Source organism: Capsicum annuum, chromosome 10 (assembly GCF_002878395.1).
Source record: "Capsicum annuum cultivar UCD-10X-F1 chromosome 10, UCD10Xv1.1, whole genome shotgun sequence".
Taxonomy (NCBI): Eukaryota; Viridiplantae; Streptophyta; class Magnoliopsida; order Solanales; family Solanaceae; genus Capsicum; species Capsicum annuum.
In genome coordinates, this window is record NC_061120.1 from 102,408,842 (window position 1) to 102,428,708 (window position 19,867).

The following is a 19,867-nucleotide window of genomic DNA, read 5'->3' on the forward strand; positions in this document are numbered from 1 at the left end:
AATCCGCTTTTGTTCGGGAAATAAATCCATCCTCTTTTTGCTTTTTATTTTGGGGAAAATAGACCTTGGTCTCGGTGGCGGAGCAGATATTTTATGAAGGGTGTGCAAAATTTAAAAAAGCAGCTAACAAAAAATTTTAATGAGCGAATTCACATTCAACTTGCTCAACCTGACGACTTTATCATAAATAATGTCAATAATTTGTTTTCCACCAAATTCAAATTGTCTAAATGTTTCTTCAGTTTGGATTGCTTTCTAGTTATAAAAAATACACGGTAAATTGTATAAACTATGTTCTATGATGGATGGATCGAGATTTTTACTGAACACATAACACATTCAAGCAAAAAAAAAAGACACTAACTTGTTGATTTTTACTGAAATTTAGAGTAGTTTTTCATCTTTGATTTTGGTACTTCTTAATTATAATGGATTTTAAATTTATTGTGTTTTGATGGAGAATAAGTGAAAAAAATGAAAAAAAATAAATTCAAATCATGGTTAGTTTTCCAATTCACCTATAAAACTATGAAAAAAATTAACTTTCATTATTTTTTTTGTTTCAAATCTCCTAATAATCTATTAGGAGGAATGGAAAATATTATGTGTAATTGGACATAATATTTTCTTTTAATTTATTGGGTAGAAACTTGTTTGAAATGTTATTTTATATGTAATACAAATAAATATCCAAATTAAAGTTTCAATTAAATTTAATAATTATTAATAATTTTTAATTCTACCTTGATATATGTGACACATTTTTCCTTTTCACATGTCTCAAGAAAATGTTATCCAAATTGAAACTCATTTAACTTTAGTATTATTCTTTTAATCAAAATAAAATGATCTATAAATATATAAATAATTAAATAGTACCCTATAAACTGTTAAGGGGAAATTAATTTATACACTTTGATTTTGATTGAGGGCCTTGTGTGGGTGCGGGGAGGAGGCGGGGGTGGGGGGATGGGTAAAAAGAAAGAGTTTGAAGAATGAAGAATTAATGGGAATCAAAAAAAGAGCTAGTGGCTTCACTTGAGAATTGATCCTGCGATCTTGCAGCGCTTTTGCACAATCTTAACCACTGAGCCAAAGGCTCTAACAATGACAAGACAGTGCAACCGCAGCTATATGTCCCTATTTTATAAATTTTAATCTACATACATGGTATAATTTTTCGACAAAGGGTGTTCACTTGCACACCCTTGAATAGCTGTAGCTCCGCCCCTGCTTGGTCTGTCTGTTAACTTTGCATATCTGTTTCTATTTGTTTTAGAGTATTATATAGAGCTATGGGTAATGTTTATCATTTATTATACCGCTGTATGCAGCAAACATCATAAGTTATATCTTGCAGAACTCGTCTTTATTTATTTTCTTTGCAAGCACTGCAAAGCCTAATAACAGAATAAGTCAACTCAACATACCAACGGATATGCCACTCTTATATATAATGATGAAATTCTCAACTCCAAAAGCATAATTTGAGCTAGTAAGTTCATAGAGAAACTGAAAAATCATCATATTATAACATCAATTATCACCTTGAGTCAATCCCTGCAAGTCTGTTGTGAATACATTTCGACTTAGTTCCATCTTATGATCTTCAAGGTACTATGTTACTCACATAAAGTTTGTCTGGGTTGTTATGTCCCTTAACTAGATGTGTCAAATGGGCGGGTTGGGCTGAAATTAGAGATATTGAAATGAGTTGAATTAGAAATTGGGTTGGATCATGACCATCCCATATTTACTTGGGTTCAAATGGGTTGGGCTAAAACAGTCTAAAAATTGGGTTGGGTCCCGAGTTGCCCATTTTGATCCGCTAATCTAAAGAATATTAGCATATTGATATTTATCTCGTGCAACTACAATTTGGATTTCAACTCCCAAAAAAAAATTTCTTAATTTTGAAAAGTAAAATCACCAAACTTTATACTAATGAAATAAAATATACTATGGGTGTGTTCAGTATGGAGGAAAAATATTATCCATGAAAAAGTTTTTTAAAAAATATAAAAAAGTATTATTTTTTAATTTGGGTGGGGGTGGGGAAGGGGAGGTTTCAGGAGGGTGGGGATGGAGGGGGGTGTTTGGGGTGAGATTTTTTTTCTTTTTAAAATTTTTTAAAGCTATCCTTTTTTTTTTGGGGGGGTGGGGGGGGGGGTGGGTGGGGGGGGGGGTAGGGGCTGGGGTAAGAAAAGAATTTTTAAAAAAGTTTTATAAAAAAATTTAGTTGTCACTTATTTTATCCTCTTTCATTAGGGAAATCATTTTTCTTATTAAATGGGTTGAAGTGGAGATTGAATTGTGATGCAGACTGAAACTGAAAGTGGCTGAAGGGTGTGTGCAGTGGAAGTGGTACCTTGGTGTTACTGAAAAGTTGGTTAGGAAGTTGTTAACATTTTAGTCCCTTATGTTTTAAAAGAGTACTTTGTTTAAATTACACATTAGCTAGAATAATTATAATAGATGAGCTGAAATAGTCCTGTCATAGGTGGTTAGGATATAATACTGCAGGTTTTATTCTCTTAAAAGTAGGGGCGCCAGCTAGGGTTGTACTGCTATAAATTGTCCTATTGCAAATGAAATGAGATCATGTTCCTGTTATATCTTGGCCTTAGTTAGCTTAACTTATTTTTCATTTTCTTACAACAATTTTTCTCTGTTTCTTATTGTTGAAACTCTGTTTCATTGGATTACTGTTCATCAGTGATCTTCACTCTCCTTGAACGGCAGCACTTGGTATCAGAGCATCGACTTGAGCTTTATGGGTGTTAAAATGTCGACTGATATGAGTGAAATCAAGTCTATCTTGGAGAAAGTAACTTTAGAAATGGCTAATTTTTCCCTGAAACAGTCTCAAATGGAACAGCAACATGAAAAATCAATTGTTGCTTTGAGGGAAACCCTGGGAGGAACTCAAAAATTTGATAGAGGAAAGGGGGTTGATGGAACCAATGGGGGTGGAGAAATTTACTCTCCATCTCGAAACCCCATGGCCTGGATGAATCAAAATTATAGAGAGCAACCATCTCCTACAATCAAAATCTTGCAGGAGTAAGTTCTAATCCCCATTTTTCAGAACAATGTGGAAATGAGCGCACCTCAAGGTCAGACTCCACCAGGGGTAAATCAAGGACCTACTGTTACAGGACAACAGGGTGGGTTACCCTTTGGTTCACCATCTGGAAACAACTCAGGTAGTCTTGCTATGACAAGGTTCACTAAGATGGAGTTTCCCAAGTTCAATGGGTCCAACCTCAGAACCTGGCTATGCAAGGTGGAACAGTACTTCTCCATGGATGAGGTACCCCACATTCAAAAGGTTAAAATAGCTTCCATTCATTTTGATGATATTGCTGTAGAGTGGCACCTAGCTTATTTTGAAAAGTAGAGCTCATTTAACTTACCCTGCCTGGGAAGAATATGTGTATGCTTTGATGGATAGGTTTGGTACTGAATATTCAGATCCAATTGCTGAGCTTAAGTCACTTACACAGGTGAGAACTGTTGAAGAATATCAAAAAGAATTTGATCGGATCGTGACTAGGTTGGTTATATTACCTGAGTATGCTATTAGTGCTTACATTTCTGGGCTTAAACCTGAGATTGGATTTGCAGTTAAGAACCATAGACCTTACTCATTACCACATGCTTACCAATTGTCAAGGAATACTGAGCTCCAAGTAAATGCTCTGTTAAGACTAACTAGATCATCTACATATAATAGTAGTGGTTCTCAGTCAAGAGGGGGTTGTATAACTCATTTTCTAAAGGAGTAAACACTAAGAGAGAAGTGCAGCCTGTCGGGAAGGATTCATTTGTAAGTTTTAATAGGACTAATTCCAGAAGGCTTACCCCTGCTGAAATGACCGAGAAGAGATTGAAGGGGTTGTGCTTCTTTTGTGATGAGAAATTTGTGCCACGCCACAAGTGCAGTACCAACAAGCAGCTATATTTGCTTGAAGTAGCTGAGGATGCAGAAGAAGAAAGAGTTGAAGTAGAGGAGCAAGTGATCAAGGAAGGGGAGGAAGAATAGGAACAAATTGTGAGATTTCTGTACATGCTCTTAATGGTATTCATGGGTTTAATACTCTTAGAATCATGGGGTATACTGAGGAAGGACCTCTAAACATATTGATTGACCCTGATAGTTCACACAATTTCATTGATAAGAAGCTGGTTAGGAAGTTACAAGGGAATATAAGGTTGATCAAGCCTCAATTTGTTAATGTAGCTAACTAATGAGATTTGTAGAGGTTTTGTTTGGCTGATGCAAGACATTACATTCCATGATGGTTTTCTGTTATCATCAGGGTCATGTGACATGATCTTGGGAGTTCAGTGGCTACAACCTTTAGGGGATATCAAGCTTGATTTCCAAAAATTGATACTGGTATTCTGTTATCAAGGAAGAGAGGTAGAGTTTCAAGGCACTAGAGAAAGGACCAGAATTGTGGAAGCTAGGAAGTTGGATAAGTTTGCTCAAAATGGTTGCCAACTATTCATGATCAGAGTTTTGCCTGTTGATCAGTCTGGTCAGGAAGAACAACAAGATACTGCACTGCCTATCATGGCATTGACTCAAGAATTTAAGTCCCTCATTCAGGATCCCAAAGAATTCAAATTTGCATCGGGTAGGGCTCTATTTGGGGGTAGCGCTTTCTACCAAGAATTTTTTCATATTCAGGGTTCGAACCCGAGATTTCAAATTAAGAAAAGAACAATCCCATCTAAACTACCTTTCCATAGGGGAGTATTTGATCGCAAAATTCCCCTGCAACAAGGGAGTAATCCAGTTAATGCTAGGTGTTACAGGTATTCATCAGGGCAAAAAGACATTATTGAGCAACTAGTTCAAGAAATGCTTGACCAAGGTATTATGCAACCAAGTTCCAGCGCTTATGCTTCACCAGTGGTGCTAATAGGAAAGAAGGATGGGTCTTGGAGACTTTGTGTAGACTACAAGGCACTCAATAAGATGACAATTACAGACAAGTTTCCTATAACAACTATTGAAGAGTTGTTAGATGAACTAGGTAGTTCTCAAATCTATTCCAAGTTGAACCTAAGGTCTGGTTATCATCAAATCAGGATGTCAAGGGATGATGTTCAGAAAACTGCCTTCAAGACTCATGCTGGACACTATGAGTACTTAGTGATCCCTTTTGGCCTCACTAATGCACCTTCCAGCTTTCAACGACTCATGAATCATGTGTTCTCAAGGATTATCTGAAAAAGTTCATTTTAGTATTTTTTGATGACATTCTGGTTTACAACAAATGCTTAGAGGATCACCTTCAACATTTGAAGATCACTTTCAACTTGTTGATGCAACACAATTTGTTTGTGAGGAAGAATAAATGCACTTTTGGAGCAACAAGGGTAAAATACTTGGGTCACTACATCACTGCTGAAGGAGTTTCCACAGACCCTAAGAAGATAGAGGCGGTACAAAATTGTTCTATTCCTTGGACCTTGAGGGAGTTGAGAGGGTTTCTTGGTTTGGCTAGATACTATAGGAGGTTTATTAAGGGTTATGGGGTCATCAACAAACCTCTAACAGATCTTTTGAAGAAAGAAGGGTTCCACTGGAGTGACAAGGCAACTGCAGCATTTGACAAGTTAAAAATAGCTCTGGTAAGTGCACCTGTACTAGCTTTACCTAACAGTGCTTTGATGTTTGTTGTGGAAATAGATGCATGTGATTATGGAGTAGGGGCAGTGTTGATACAGGATGGGCACCCATTGGCTTATTTGAGCAAGCGGTTATCAGACAAACATCATGGCTTATCTGTGTATGACTAGGAGCTTGTAGCTCTTGTCATGGCTGTGACTAAGTGGTCATAGTACTTGTTAGGAAGGCACTTCATAATAAGACCAGATCAGAAGGCATTGAAATTCTTGTTGGATCAGAAACTGCACACTGGCACACAAATGAAATGGATAGCAAAGTTGATGCAATTTGACTTTGAGATAGAGTATAAGAAGGGAAGGGAAAACAAAGCAGCTGATGCCTTGTCTAAACAGGTGACTAGTGATTTACTCATGATCTCAGTATCTCCTGCTGATCATACCTTGTTCGACAGGATCAAAAATTTATGGCACAAGGATCCAGAGCTAGTAAATGTGATTAACAAGATAGAAACACAAGGGGAAGAGGTAAAAGAGCACACTTTGTCAATCAGCAGTTGAGAAGGTATGGTAAACTGGTTATAGGAGCAGATGAACAATTAAAGAAATCATTCAGTTTTGGCATGATAGTAGTAGTGGGAGTCATTCAGGAATGGAGAGACTTACATGAGGATATCCTCTTTTTACTTTAAGAAGCTCAGGGAAGATGCTAATGAATATGTCAGGAGGCCTTCAGTATGTCAAAGAAGCAAGTATGATGCATCAACAACCCCTGAACTTCTTCAACCTTTGGCAATTCCTCAGACTTCATGGTCTTGTATCAGCATGGATTTCATGGATGGGCTCCCAAAGTTCAAAGGAAGGACGACTATTCTGGTGGTGGTAGATTAAATGACCAAGTATGGTCACTTTATGGCCCTTACTCATCCTTATACTGCTGCATCTATAGCCCAGGTGTTTAAACTCCATGGCATGCCAGAAAAAATTGTGACAGAAATCCCATATTTTTGAGCAGGTTTTGACAAGAATTACTCTCATTACAGGGTGTGACATTGAGTACATCTTCAGCTTACCACATCCCCAAACAGAGGGTCAAACTGAAGTTCTCAACAAAACATTGGAAACCTATTTAAGGTGTTACTGTTCAGATAGCCAGCATGATTGGGATCTATATCTGCCTCTAGCAGAATGGTGGTACAACTTAACTTTCCAGTCATCTATACAAACTTCACCTTATGAGGAATTGTATAGGCAAGCTCCTCCAATCCACTTGCCATACCTGCCTGGAGAAGCTGTTGGAGAAGCTGTTGAAGAAAAAGAAGATAGAAGTTTGATGACAACAACATGCATTGCCGACAATTTAAACCTTCCGGGATTAAGAACATCACAGTTTCGAGTCAATTTTGACAGTCATCCAGGTATAGCTATCGTTGAGGAGTTTATACATCTTCCAAAATTTCTGCATTGCCACTAAATAGGAGATTAAGTTACCTCCAATCAAATGTAATACCTTGTTTTACTTCTCTTAGACAAAGATGGACTAGATGCTCATATCTAATACCCTTTTCATACATCCTGTGATGAATCTTTATCAGGAAGTGTAAATCTGGATTTCATTTGATAAGAAGGGTGTGGAGCATATGTAGTGTCAGTTTCAAGTTAATATATAGAGCTGCGAACTCTTCATTTGCTTGCATGTTTTGACGCTGACTCTCCTATGAACTAGTCCGCTGGTTGCTTCTCTTATTTGAAGAAAGGTTTGGTTTGCTGAGAAGGCTTGGATAGTGAATTCAGTGATAAGAAATCTTTCTGTTTCCAAATATGAAGTGTTCTTTAGTATGGTGGTGGCTAATGAAGTTACATTAACTTTAAACAAACCAGCAGAAGAGGGTGAGACCACTGTTGAACTAGAAGTTATATATTTTGTACAGGTGCAGAATCCTTAACCACCTTTTCTTGCACTGCCCAGTTGTAGCTGCAAAATTCCTGCGGTTATATGGAACTGCGTGGGTCTTGCTAGGAAAGATCAAGGTTGTGTTTGGAAACTGCTGTAAAATTACTAGGGTAATAATTACACAACCTAATAATTGCACAATATAATAATTACAAAAGCACCTGTTTGTTTGACATAAACTGATTACAATGTAATTTCCAGTGTTGTGTTTGGTTGAAAAAGCGTAATTACAATTACATAGTTAATATTTTCATAAAAAATATATTACTTAGTTAAATATTGTTTATTTTTAAAATATAAATTTATTCCCACCTGTTTCAATTTTTGGGGATAGTCTAAAAGAGAATGACATCTTTCTAAATTAGGAAGAAATTGAATAAACATCTCATTTTACCCTTTTTGGAGATGCTTTTATATCCACACAAATATTATGACAATTTTAAGACCACAAGTTCCAAAAGTTATCCTTCCTTCCTTTTGAACTCCAAGGTCCATGTCCTATCAAATAGATTCACGTAAATTGACACAAAGGCAATACAAAAAATTAAATAGTTCTGTTTCAGATGAAAGACTAAATAAGCTTTAAAGTATGCCAAAAATATGTGTGTATAAAAATATTAAATATTATTTTTTACTAGGTTTTAAAATACTTTTTTTTCCTTAAAAATATATTACCAACTATGAATTTAATTTTCTTTTAAGGAAAAGGTAGAAAACACCCCTAAAGATATTTCTAATTTCTAATTACGCACTTATACTTTATCGGTCCTATTACCCCTTGTACTACTTAAAAAGAGAATAAATACACACCTAAAACATTAGGACTAGATCTGTATGAACGGGTAAAATGCACACCTCTAAGTGCATATTTCTCTTTTTTCTTAAACAAAATTCTCCTTATTCTTTTTTTTTTGTTCCATTTTTTTCCTTTTCTTTTTCGTTCCCCTTTCATTTAGGCCCTCACCAACGCCCTTTCTTCCATCAGCAAGATGATGATATGGCTTCAAAAACCCATGTTGGGAAACATCCTTAAAAAAATCCTATATACACCTTTCTTTCCAAGGATAGTGAAGTTTGACCCATCTATTTACACCTTCGATTAATTGATTTCACTAGATTAATCTCCGATGGGTTTTAAAGCATGGGTAGTGATGAGACTGAAGATTGAATTGGAAGTGTGATTTTTTCACGCGGGGATGTTCTCAAGATTTCGTGTTTTTGGAGTAGAAGAGAGTTGACGAAGGTAATGGCCATGGAAGCCAACAGTGGAGGAGAAGAGGATTGTGGAGGCCTCTAGACTAATTTGTGTATACAAAAATGATCTTTTTCTTGGTTGCATGAGGAAATGGTCTAGTAAAGAGGAATAATAGATGGGACAAAAGAGGTGATGGCCAGTTGTGGTTCTCCGATGGTAGTGTTGTTGTCGTTAGTGACTATAGGCAATGTTGATCAGTTTCTTTTTTCAAATTGATGATTAAATGAGGGAGAACTTATTCGAACTAGCTACCAAAAATATTAAATATTCATCCAAACTAGGAGCAAACAGATGATGCCCTTAACAGAAAAAAATCCTTTTGACAAGAAAACGGCATAGTAGTCAATGATTCGCTATTTTCTCAGAAAACAAATGGAAAAAATAGGGAAAGCAAGGAAAAAGGAAGAGAAAGAAATATGTCAATTTTAAGGTATAATGATAATTAATTAAGCATAAATAATCGTGACATATCACATTAAAAATGAAATTTGGATCATTCTAAAAATAAGAAATTTGGATGTATTAATCAGTGTTAAACTTATTTTCCCCCTCATGTGCTTATAAGAGAGTGAGCACACTTCCTGTGTCACATTGAAGAACTACTTGAAAGTGGTAGATTAAGCTTCCTAAGGACACAAATAACATTTTTAATTGACGCATGACCTAAGCGATTATGCCTAAGCTCGACACTTGACTTTGAGGAGAGTAGAATTTGAGATTGCACATTTGCCGATCTAAGATAAGATGTCGGAGGTACTTGGAGTTTATACAATCCATGCTCAAGGGTTTCCCGCAGAAGTAGTTTCCCCGTTTCCCGATCCTTCACAAGGAAAACACGTGGGTGAAATTCAAAGTAGACATTATTGTCAGATGTAAATTGAGCAACACTAAGTAGATTCTTAGTTATAGTCGGAACATGTAACACATTTCTTAAACATAATGGACGAGGAAACAAGGTAAAATTGAATCACCAATATGTTTGATAGATAAACCTTTACCATTTCCAACAACGATCTGACCAACACCACCATATTCTCCTCGAGCATTTATGTTGTGCAAGTCATTAGTTACATGGTTTGTTGCTCCAGAATCAGGATACCACGCTGGATCAGTAACAGAGGGGATGGTTGAGCCAAAAGTGCTACCATTTGATTCTTCGAATTTGCCTGGTAAGCATGATCAAAGCGATGGTAACAATTAATCGTTGAATAGCCAAACATGTTACAAACTTGGCATTGCACCGAACCACCAGATTGCTGATTAAAATTCTGATGGTGGGTCGTGTTATAACGACCTCCGCGACCACGTCCCCTGCCATTTTTGTTGTGGAATTTGTTTAAAAACTTCTTGGTAATGCCATCATTCTTTGGACATTTGTGGAAATTATTATTGTTAGGATTTTGGGCAGCAAGAGTAACTTGAGCCAAGTTGTGCTCAATAACTTGCATTTTTTCAAGCCTATACTCATGGCTAAGCAAGAGACCATGAAGGTCTGTAAGTGTAATAGGTTCTGATCTAGCAGTCACAGACACCACTAATGCATCGTAGTCGGGACCAAGACCTCCAAGAATATGAAGAATTAAATCATCTTCGTGAAGGTTGTGCAACAACAACTAAGTTATCAGCAAAAGTCTTCATTTTTTGAACATGGCTCCTTTCTTGGTTGTTCGCAGTTGTAGGCGTAATTGCACGATTTTTGCGCGAGATTGCAAAGCATACATATGCTCTAATGATTGCCAGACACCTCTAGCAGTAGTACACCCACCAACTTGAGCCAATACTCCTTTAGTTAAGGATGACAAAATCCAACTTAGAAGTAATTGATCCTGTTTTATCCAGGCCAAATATGCAGAATTCAGGATAACTTCTGCCTTATTCAAATTCGTGTCACTCGATGAGCCTGCAGTGAATTTGGGAGAGCACAACAATGTGCCATCTGCGTAGCCTTCCAAGTCATGACCACGTAAAACAGGAAGGATTTGGGATTTCCACAACACAAAATTGTGACGATCCAACTTGATTAAGTTAGAAGGAGAGAGAATTATTATTTGATGACTGGTTTGAATTGGATAGGCCACTGATTGAAGGAGAAGCCATGGTGATTAGACGTGAGTCTTGTGTAAGCCCTGATACCATGATACAAATTGAGTTTGAATGGAAAACCAAACTTGAGTTTTACAATTACGGAAGTCAAATATATATACACGATACATGTGCAATGATTGAATCTACTAAGGATATCTAATTGATAACTATCATGAGTATCCTATGTGAAATACGACACTTAAGTCTTTATCCTAACACACATGATCAACCAAGAGCGTATTTGTTCATTTTTTTAAAAGTCTAGGTGTGTAATTCAAGTTAAGAGGTATTTTATGCATTTCCCTTTTTTTTTTAAAACCCAACTCTTGTGATTATAAATATTTAACCAACTCAAGGGACTATAATATGACAGTCATGAATAACAAAAAGATTTGTATGAATGTAGAAAATATTTTTCTATAATGAGTAGAAAACAAAACTAGTAGAATACAACTTTCATTTTAGCAAGTGTTCCTCATAATAAAATTCTCATAACAATCATTTATATGCAAACAACAACATACCTAGTATATTCTCACAAAGTGAGGTCCGAGGAGGGTAAAGTTGTACACTGTCCATACCACTACCTCAGATGAAGTAGAGAGGCTGGTTCCGATAGACCCTCGGCTCATGACAAATAAAAAGGGTAGCCCGGTGCACTAAAGCTACCGCTATGCGCGGTGTTTGAGCAAGGGCCCCACCACTAGGGTGTATTGTACGCAGCCTTACCTTGCATTTCTGCCAGAGGCTATTTCCAAGGCTTGAACTCGTGACCTCCTGGTCACATGACAACAACTTTACCAGTTACTCCAAGGCTCCCCTTCTGGCTCATGACAAATAATAGTATAAAAAACATAAAAATAGAAAAACAAAATGAGATATCACACTAAATAGATAATAAAAAAAACAAGACATCCATAGAGTAGTACTATAAACTGTTTATCCGAAATCACAAATATCACCAAAACACCCCGAACAAGGAACTATAAACACACACTCCTAACACTATGACTATTGGTACAACTACAAACAAAGCACTCCTTTCTACTAGCAAGGCCGCACTCCTACCTACTAACCTTTTAACCTGATTTGCATCCTTCAAACCTTCCTATCTAGGGATCATGTCCTCAATAAGCTGTAACTGCTTTATGTTATGTCTAAATTACCTCACTCTAGTATTTCTTCGGTTTACCTCTATCCTGCATGCAACCATCTATAACCAACCTGTCACACCTCTGTACTGGGGCATCTGTGCATTTCTTCATCACATGTTCGAACCATCTCAACATCACTTACGCATCTTGTCTTCCATCGAGGCTACTCCTACCTTCTCTTGAATACTCTCATTTCTAATCCTTTCTCTCCTAGTAAGTCCACACAGCTATTGCTGTATCCTCATCTCCGTCACCTTCGACTTTTAGATGTGGGAGTTCTTGACTAATCAACACTCCGCTCCATACATCATCGGCGGATTGCCACTCTGTACAACTTGCCTTTAAGTTTAAAAGACACCTTATCACACAAGACTCCCATAACGAGCCTTTCTTTCAACCACCTTGCACCAATACGGTATGTGACATCCTCTTCAATCTCTTCATTCCCCTAAATCGTAGACCCAAGATACTTGAAACTATTTCTCTTTCGAATGCTTGGGAATCCAGCTCTACTATCGTGTCAGCCTCATGCATCATATCACTGAACTTGTACTCCAGGTATTCAATCTTAGTCTTGTTCAACCTAAATCCTTTGGACGCTAGGATTTGTCTCCAATCTCCAACTTATCATTAACTTCTCTCCAGGTCTCATCAGTTAGAACTACATCATCTGCAAATAACATACACCAAGTCACCTCCTCTTAAATATGTCGCGTCAGTACATCCATCACCAAGGTGAATAAAAACGGACTAAGAGTCGGTCCCTAGTGTAACTTTGTCAAAACAGGAAAATGCTTTGAATCTCTTCCCGCCTCTGTCGTACATGTCTTGAATCGTCCTTGTTTATGCCACGGGAATGCCTCTAGCCTTCAGGCACCTCCAAAGAACCTCCCTAGAGATTTTATTGTACGCTTTCTCAAGATTGATGAAGTAAGTCCTTTCTCTCCCTATACTGCTCCACTAATCTCCTCACGAGTTGAATGGCCTCGGTAGTCAGGCGACTTGGCATGAATTAAAACTGATTCACAGAAACAGTCACGCGTCTCCTCAATCTCAACTCTCCCGACCTTTCTCAAACCTTCATAGTGCAACTCAACAACTTGATTCCTCTATAGTTTTTGCAACTCTAAATGGCCCCCTTGTTCTTATATTAAGGAATCATCGTATTCTATCTCCAAGCTCCGGGCATCTTTGCCGTACTAAAAATGAGTTTAAACAACTCAGTTAGTCACTCCACACTTGCCCCGCCAGTGCTCTTCCAAAAATCCACCGAAATCTCGTTTGGCCCAGTCGCCCTACCTTATGTATCCTACGAATAACATCTTTGACCTCCTCAACCTTTATACGCCTACAATAATCGTAATCGCGACACCTCTCTGAGTGCTCCAAATCCTCAACACTAAGCTCTTGCCCTTCTCGGCGTTTAAGAGTTTATGAAAACACGACTGCCACTTCTTCCTAATGAGGTCGTCCTCCACCAATACTTAGCTATCATCTCCCTTAATGCACTTCACTTAGTCAAAGTCATGAGCCTTTCGGTCTCTGGTCTTGGCCAGCCTATACAACTTCTTATCCCTGCCCTTCTTCTCTAATGTTGCATACAAGCTCTCGAAAGCTGTTGTTGTAGCCGTCGTGACCGCTTAGCCTTTTTCCTAGCTAACTTATACTCCTTCCTATTCATCCGCCTGTCCTCTTCATCTTTGCTATCAACCAACTTTGCATAAGCCACCTTCTTAGTCTCCACCTTACCCTTAACTTCTTCGTTCCACCGGTCTTCCCCTGGTGTCTGCCCGATCGGCCTCTCAAGACACCCTGGTGTCTGCCCGATTGACCTCTCAAGACACCCAACACCTCTCTAGCAGTCTCCCTAATGCAATTGGCAGTCTTCTCCTATGTACTATCTGCGTCCCCTCTACTTTTCTAAGCCCCCATAGTCGTAAATTTCTGCTTAACCCCGGAGCACGGGCCAAAGTCAAGCTACCCCACCGAATTTTGGGCCAATCCTCCACATCCTCTTTTTGTGCCCTTTTTTATTTCCAAGTCCATCACCAGAAGTTTATGCTGAGTCGAAAGATTCTCGCTAGGTATGACCGTAGAATTCTTACATAGCGCTTTAGTACCCTTCCTAAGGAGCAAAAAGTCTGAGTTTTGACTACCAAACCACGGAAGGTAATAAGGTGGTGCTCCTTCTCTGAAAGCTCGAATTCACTACCACCAACCCAATGGCCCTAGCAAAATCCAAAAGTGAGGCTCCTCCTGCATTCCTTTCCTCGAAACCAAAGCTTCCATGCACATTATCACAGCCTCTCGACAATGGCCCTATGTGCCCATTGAAATCACCTCATATGAAAAACTTATCAGTGCTCGGAACGCCTCTTACCACCTCATCCAAAACCTCCCAAAAGTTCTTCTCCTCCTCGTCCAAGCCCACTTGCGGAGGGTAGGCACTAATAGCGTTCAATATCGACCCCTTAATGACCACCTTAATTGACATCAATCCATCGACCCTTCTAACCTTTGCCCCTGCCACCTAAACTCTTCATCTACTAAGAAACCTACCCGATTCCTATGCCTCACGCTACTCGAGTACCACAACTTATACTCGTCCATATCCTTCGCCTTAGAACCTACCCATTTGGTCTCTTGAACACAAGCTATACTAATCTTCCTCTTCTTAAGTATCTTCACGAGCTCTATGAACTTACCATGAAGAGTCCCTATGTTTCAAGACCCAACTCTCAACCTAGAGGCGCCCTTACCCCTTAGCCCTATTAACCCTCGCCCTTAACACTGACCCCAATCCCGACCCCGACCTTAACCTGGGCCCCAATCCCGACCCTAAACCCGACTCCGACATATGATATGACCCAATCTACCATCAACCACCAAAGCCACTACTCAATAAGAGAAAAATAAGAAAATAAGAAGGTACGCAAATAACTGCGAAAAAGCTGAAAGCTACAAATAAGAGCTGTACAACAGTATATAGTGTTAGACACACCCACACAATCCAACCCTATATGCAACAGCTATGTAGGCAATACCTAAAAAAGAACACAACTAGCCAAATACACTCCTCCACACCCGAGCAAAGCGAAAAGGAAATTAAATGAGAAATTAACGGAGTTCCCTATTTTCCTAGAAACTTTAGACCAACATATCAACTACATAATTTACAGAGAACAGTACTAAGAAAATCAATATACAAAGGCAATAAACAACTAGAAACTACAAGAAAGAAAAAATAGAACATTCCTCGCAAGAGGCAAAAAGTTAGGAGAAAATAAAATAAAGATTGAGGAAAGAAATCACCAGGTTAGTGGTAAGTGCTCTTTTCTTGCTTGCTTTGTCGGATTCCGGCAAGTCAGTGCTGAAATTGGCCGTCGGAAAGACATCGAAGAAATGTGGACCTGGGTTTACCCAGTGAATCTTGAAACAGAACACGAACTTCTTGGTCGTCGCCGGAGATACGGTCACCGGCATTCCCTGAAGTTGCTGTTCTATTCGGAGAATGGAAGGCTCGACCTTAGCTGAAAAGATGGTGGATAGGCGCAGAAGGTGGTGGACAGACAGATAGGGAGAGGAGGGTTAGATGGATCTAGGTGGAGAGTACTTGTCGCCGAAGAGAGATCGTCGGCGCCTGTAGATTTCCTGACGAAGTTTGACAGAATGTGGGGTTTGCTGGCGAGAAATTGGGCAGCAGAATTTAGATGCAAAAAACAAAGAGTTGGTGGAGAGCTGGGATCCACAAACTTATAACAATCATTTATATGTAATTCTGTCTAATTGTTCTAGCATTGGATCTGTTAAGCTATTATTTTTGAACTGTTATAATCATGAACCAAAATTCATTGAATTAATTATTCATTTCAACAAAGATAATAAAGAATGTAAGATGCATTTAAATATAAAAATTCATAAAAAATGAACTAGCTAAAGCAACACATCTTTAGAAGATGAGGAACAAAAAGAAATGGAATAGAAGCGTGTTAAAAGAATAATTATTTGATAGAGAACTAAAAGGGAATTTGAAAAGTCAACTTATAATTAGTGTTATTAAAGGCGCGCTTAAGCCCTCAAAAGCAAGGCTCAAAATGTGTTGAGCGCTTCTTCTCGCTTAATGTGCGCTTCAGTGTCGTCATCAATTTTCTATGGCATACTTTTCCTTGCCAATGTGCTGGCGATACTAAACAATTGATATTTCGCTTTATCCTAATTTTTTTCAATTTCTTTGTTCATATTTTTGTCATTCATGCGTATAGCTATTTATCTTAGACTTAACATATATATTTCTATTTTTTCTCCCTTTGTGCCTTTTTTTAGTAAAGCTCTCGCTTTATTCGCAGTTTGCGCTTAAAGCCCCAACAGACCTTAGAGCTTTTTGTGCTTGATAGCACTACTTGCCCTAATTACCGGCAATTGCAACTTGAGGATTTAAGAGTGATTTTTTCCCCCAATTACGCCCAATTCCATGTTGACCAAGTAGCTAATTAGCCAAACAAATACATCAAAATCTTCAGGGAAATGGACCCCCTAACAACTTTCAAGCAAAGAAATTGAAGCTGCTGGAAGTTCGCACACCATGCACTATGTGTTCTAAGATATTTATTTTTTATTTTCGGGTATAAACATAGATACGTGAATGAATATATTATTATATGGACTTGGTTACAAATCATGTAGCACACCCTTAGTTTCTCTATTTAAATGAAAACAAATATCTGCTGATCCGAAGAAAGGGTCTTTTTGTTTTGCCAAGTTCCAACGATGTCTTGGAACTAGGGCTGTTCAAATCCGAACCGTAACCGTTAACTCAACCGCAAAATTAGTTTATTGGCTAATTGGTAATGGGTTATCGAATTAATGGTTGAAGAATGGATAAAATTTTTATAATTAATGGCTTATTGGTGCGGGGACGCATTACTCAATTTTCTTATCGGGTAAACCGTTAACCCATTAAGAATTATTATAATTATATTTTTACCCCTAGATATATAAGTATCTTTTGTCAATCCAACATATAAAACTCCATTTATTATTCTATTCGCTTCTTAGTTTAGAAAATAACATGTCACTTCTTGTGACATCTAACCATAAAGTGCAGTCAGACTTCCTAAAATGTAAAGAAAATCTGAAATTAATTCTTAAACCAAAACATAAAATTATTCTTGACAACACAAAGGACCGCAATTAAAATGAAACAACCCAAATGTGTCCTTCCCAAAGTTTGATATTAAACATAAAAACTCAAATAATATTAAAGTTTTAATTTTTTTTTTTTTGTCAATCCAGCAGTTAAAAATGTTTCTACATGCATTTTAGGTCTAGAGGAAAATTCTTATTTGATTCTATGTTTTAACCTATTAAATAACTACACGAACAAAACTCAAGAAGCCTAAAAGATTGATAAATAGATCAATCATAGTATACAAACAACTTAGTCGGTGAAGAAACGGAGGAACTACCAATAATCGCTTCATATTTCATTCTCTCTTAAATTTATCCATTACACCATCCAATAACCTCCCGTTAATTGCTAATTCGATACCGAACCAACCGTTATCTTATTGGGTGGCTAGCGGATTAGTATATTTAAAAACCGATAACCAATAAGCCGAACAGCTAAGTATAATTATCCAACCGATCCAACCGATAAGCAGCCCTACTTGGAAACCATAGTATCCTAACCCTAAAAAGAATAAAAAGAAAAAGTAAAGAAAGGTAACAAAACAAGTATGGAAGATTATGAAGATGGGTACATACGAGTTGTGATGCTAGTTTTTAAAGCTACTTCTGATTTGAAGGTAAATTGGAGGAAAATAGTCTTTTTCTCATGAAAGAAGCAGTTAATCTTGCGACTTTTGCACACTCAAGTGTACGTGGCCAGACAAAGTAAGGTGACTCTTTTTGAGTGTCGGGTTGTCGTACCCAAGAGACTTGAAGTTAGTTCAGTTCTAATTCCAGTAATACTTATCAATTTAACCTGTTTGAGTTTATAATAAGATTATGAGAGTTGTAAATATAAACTAATTAACAGAAAATAACAACGGTATGAAATTGGGATTGTAAACAATATATGGAGAGTTTCTAGGGTTGAGGCATCTACTTCACATTCATGCATAACTGTGGTTCTAGTCGGTGTTGGTGTTTATCGTGATTGTTGATCTACGGGGTTGATTTTATAACTTGGGGATGGTTACCCTCTAAGTCGTCTACCCAAATTGGTCTCACAACTACATCGTTGAGCGGGGATGCGAGTCTTTAATTTGAATGCATTAAGCTATCTTCCCGTTTATTAACCTAGTGGGGAGTTTAGGTATATCTCTATCCTAACCGCAAATCCTCTGCTAAAAAACTAAAGATAAGATCCGCACTCCTTACATTCTTTGTTCTGTCCCTTGGATTCCGTGATCAGTTCACCTCAAGACTATAGATTTATCCTGAAGTTCGCGGCTCTTTAGAATAGTAAAGCGAGTACACAAGAACAATCACATGACATGATAGACATATAAACTATAAAACCATAATTAAGCAATGATGTTGTAGCCTCAACCCTAGAAAAAGTGTGTGTAGCCACTCATAGGCTTACAAAGAATCACCATTAATGAATTCATGAAGTAAAACTACAAGAAAGAAAAGTAAAAAAACACAGAACCCTAGTTTGATCTCCTTGATGTCTTGTTTGTTCTCTAATTCGTGTGTGATCCCATGATGTTTTCTAATTGTGGCTAAATGCTCTTTATACAACCCTATAAGTTGTGCATCCAAGTCCCAAAGGGATTAGATATAATGCCAAAACAACCCCTCAACTTAAACCAACTTAAAAACTAAGTTTTTGACGTGTTTGGAGGGTGTGCGGTGCAGAGCTGATAGCTGGGACTTAGGGGCGCATGACCTAGGTGTTTGGGGAGCCAATCCAAGTGCCAACCTGAAAAGGTGGCGTGTCCGACTGCTGGATGCGGGGTGGAGGCTGCGCGGTGCGTAGAACGCTGCAAAGCAACATAATTTTGCTCGGTTTTTGTCCCTTAGTTCACGTCACGCTTTCTTCTTGTTTCCTCCCCCATCGTGGCTAATGTGCAGCTTCATTTATCACCTAAAACAACTCCAGTGGTCTCATACAACAACTCATAACAAACATTAAGCCATACAATACAATAAAACTCATCAAAAGCACACCAAAACAAGCATAACGTAGGCTAGCTTACTGGTTATCTCGTCTAAATCCTTATTTGATCATTTTGCACCTAAAACCATATGAACATCAGGCTTAGCATCAGTTTACACAATTATTCACTTAATACACACAATGACACTTAGATTTAGATGTATAAATATGCCTAAGACCACCACTCCACACTTAAAGCTTTGGTTGTCATTGAACAACTCTTTACACTAATCACAATCAAGGAAGACTCTAACATTAGTACTTGAACTAAGACACTCAAGCTAGAACTACAATGATTACACAAATAGCAAGTTCTACATTAAGCATGTTACATTACAATTGAAAACACATGAATATTAATTCAAAACTTTTTAGCCTCAAGAGTTTACTCTATAATCTTAACAAACTTATGCAAATACTCAATTAAGGAATCAAACAAGTTATCTATCTTTCATCAAACATGTGCCTCTCACACCCAGAGAGTCACTCACAAGTATGCAATGTAACACAAGAATGGGTGTGAGAATCAAATTTCGCTCACTCTCGCAAGGAATTCACATGCAACATAAGACAAACCATAATTTTGCCCTAAATGTAGTACTCCACTAATATAA

At 37.8% G+C, this 19,867-nt stretch overlaps 1 protein-coding gene across 2 annotated transcripts in view; it reads left to right on the forward strand.

Annotated features, from left to right (window-relative positions):
* The window catches only part of LOC107845632, a 48,963-nt gene that overhangs the window by 323 nt on the left and 28,773 nt on the right, over positions 1-19,867 (forward strand). The window lies entirely within an intron of this gene.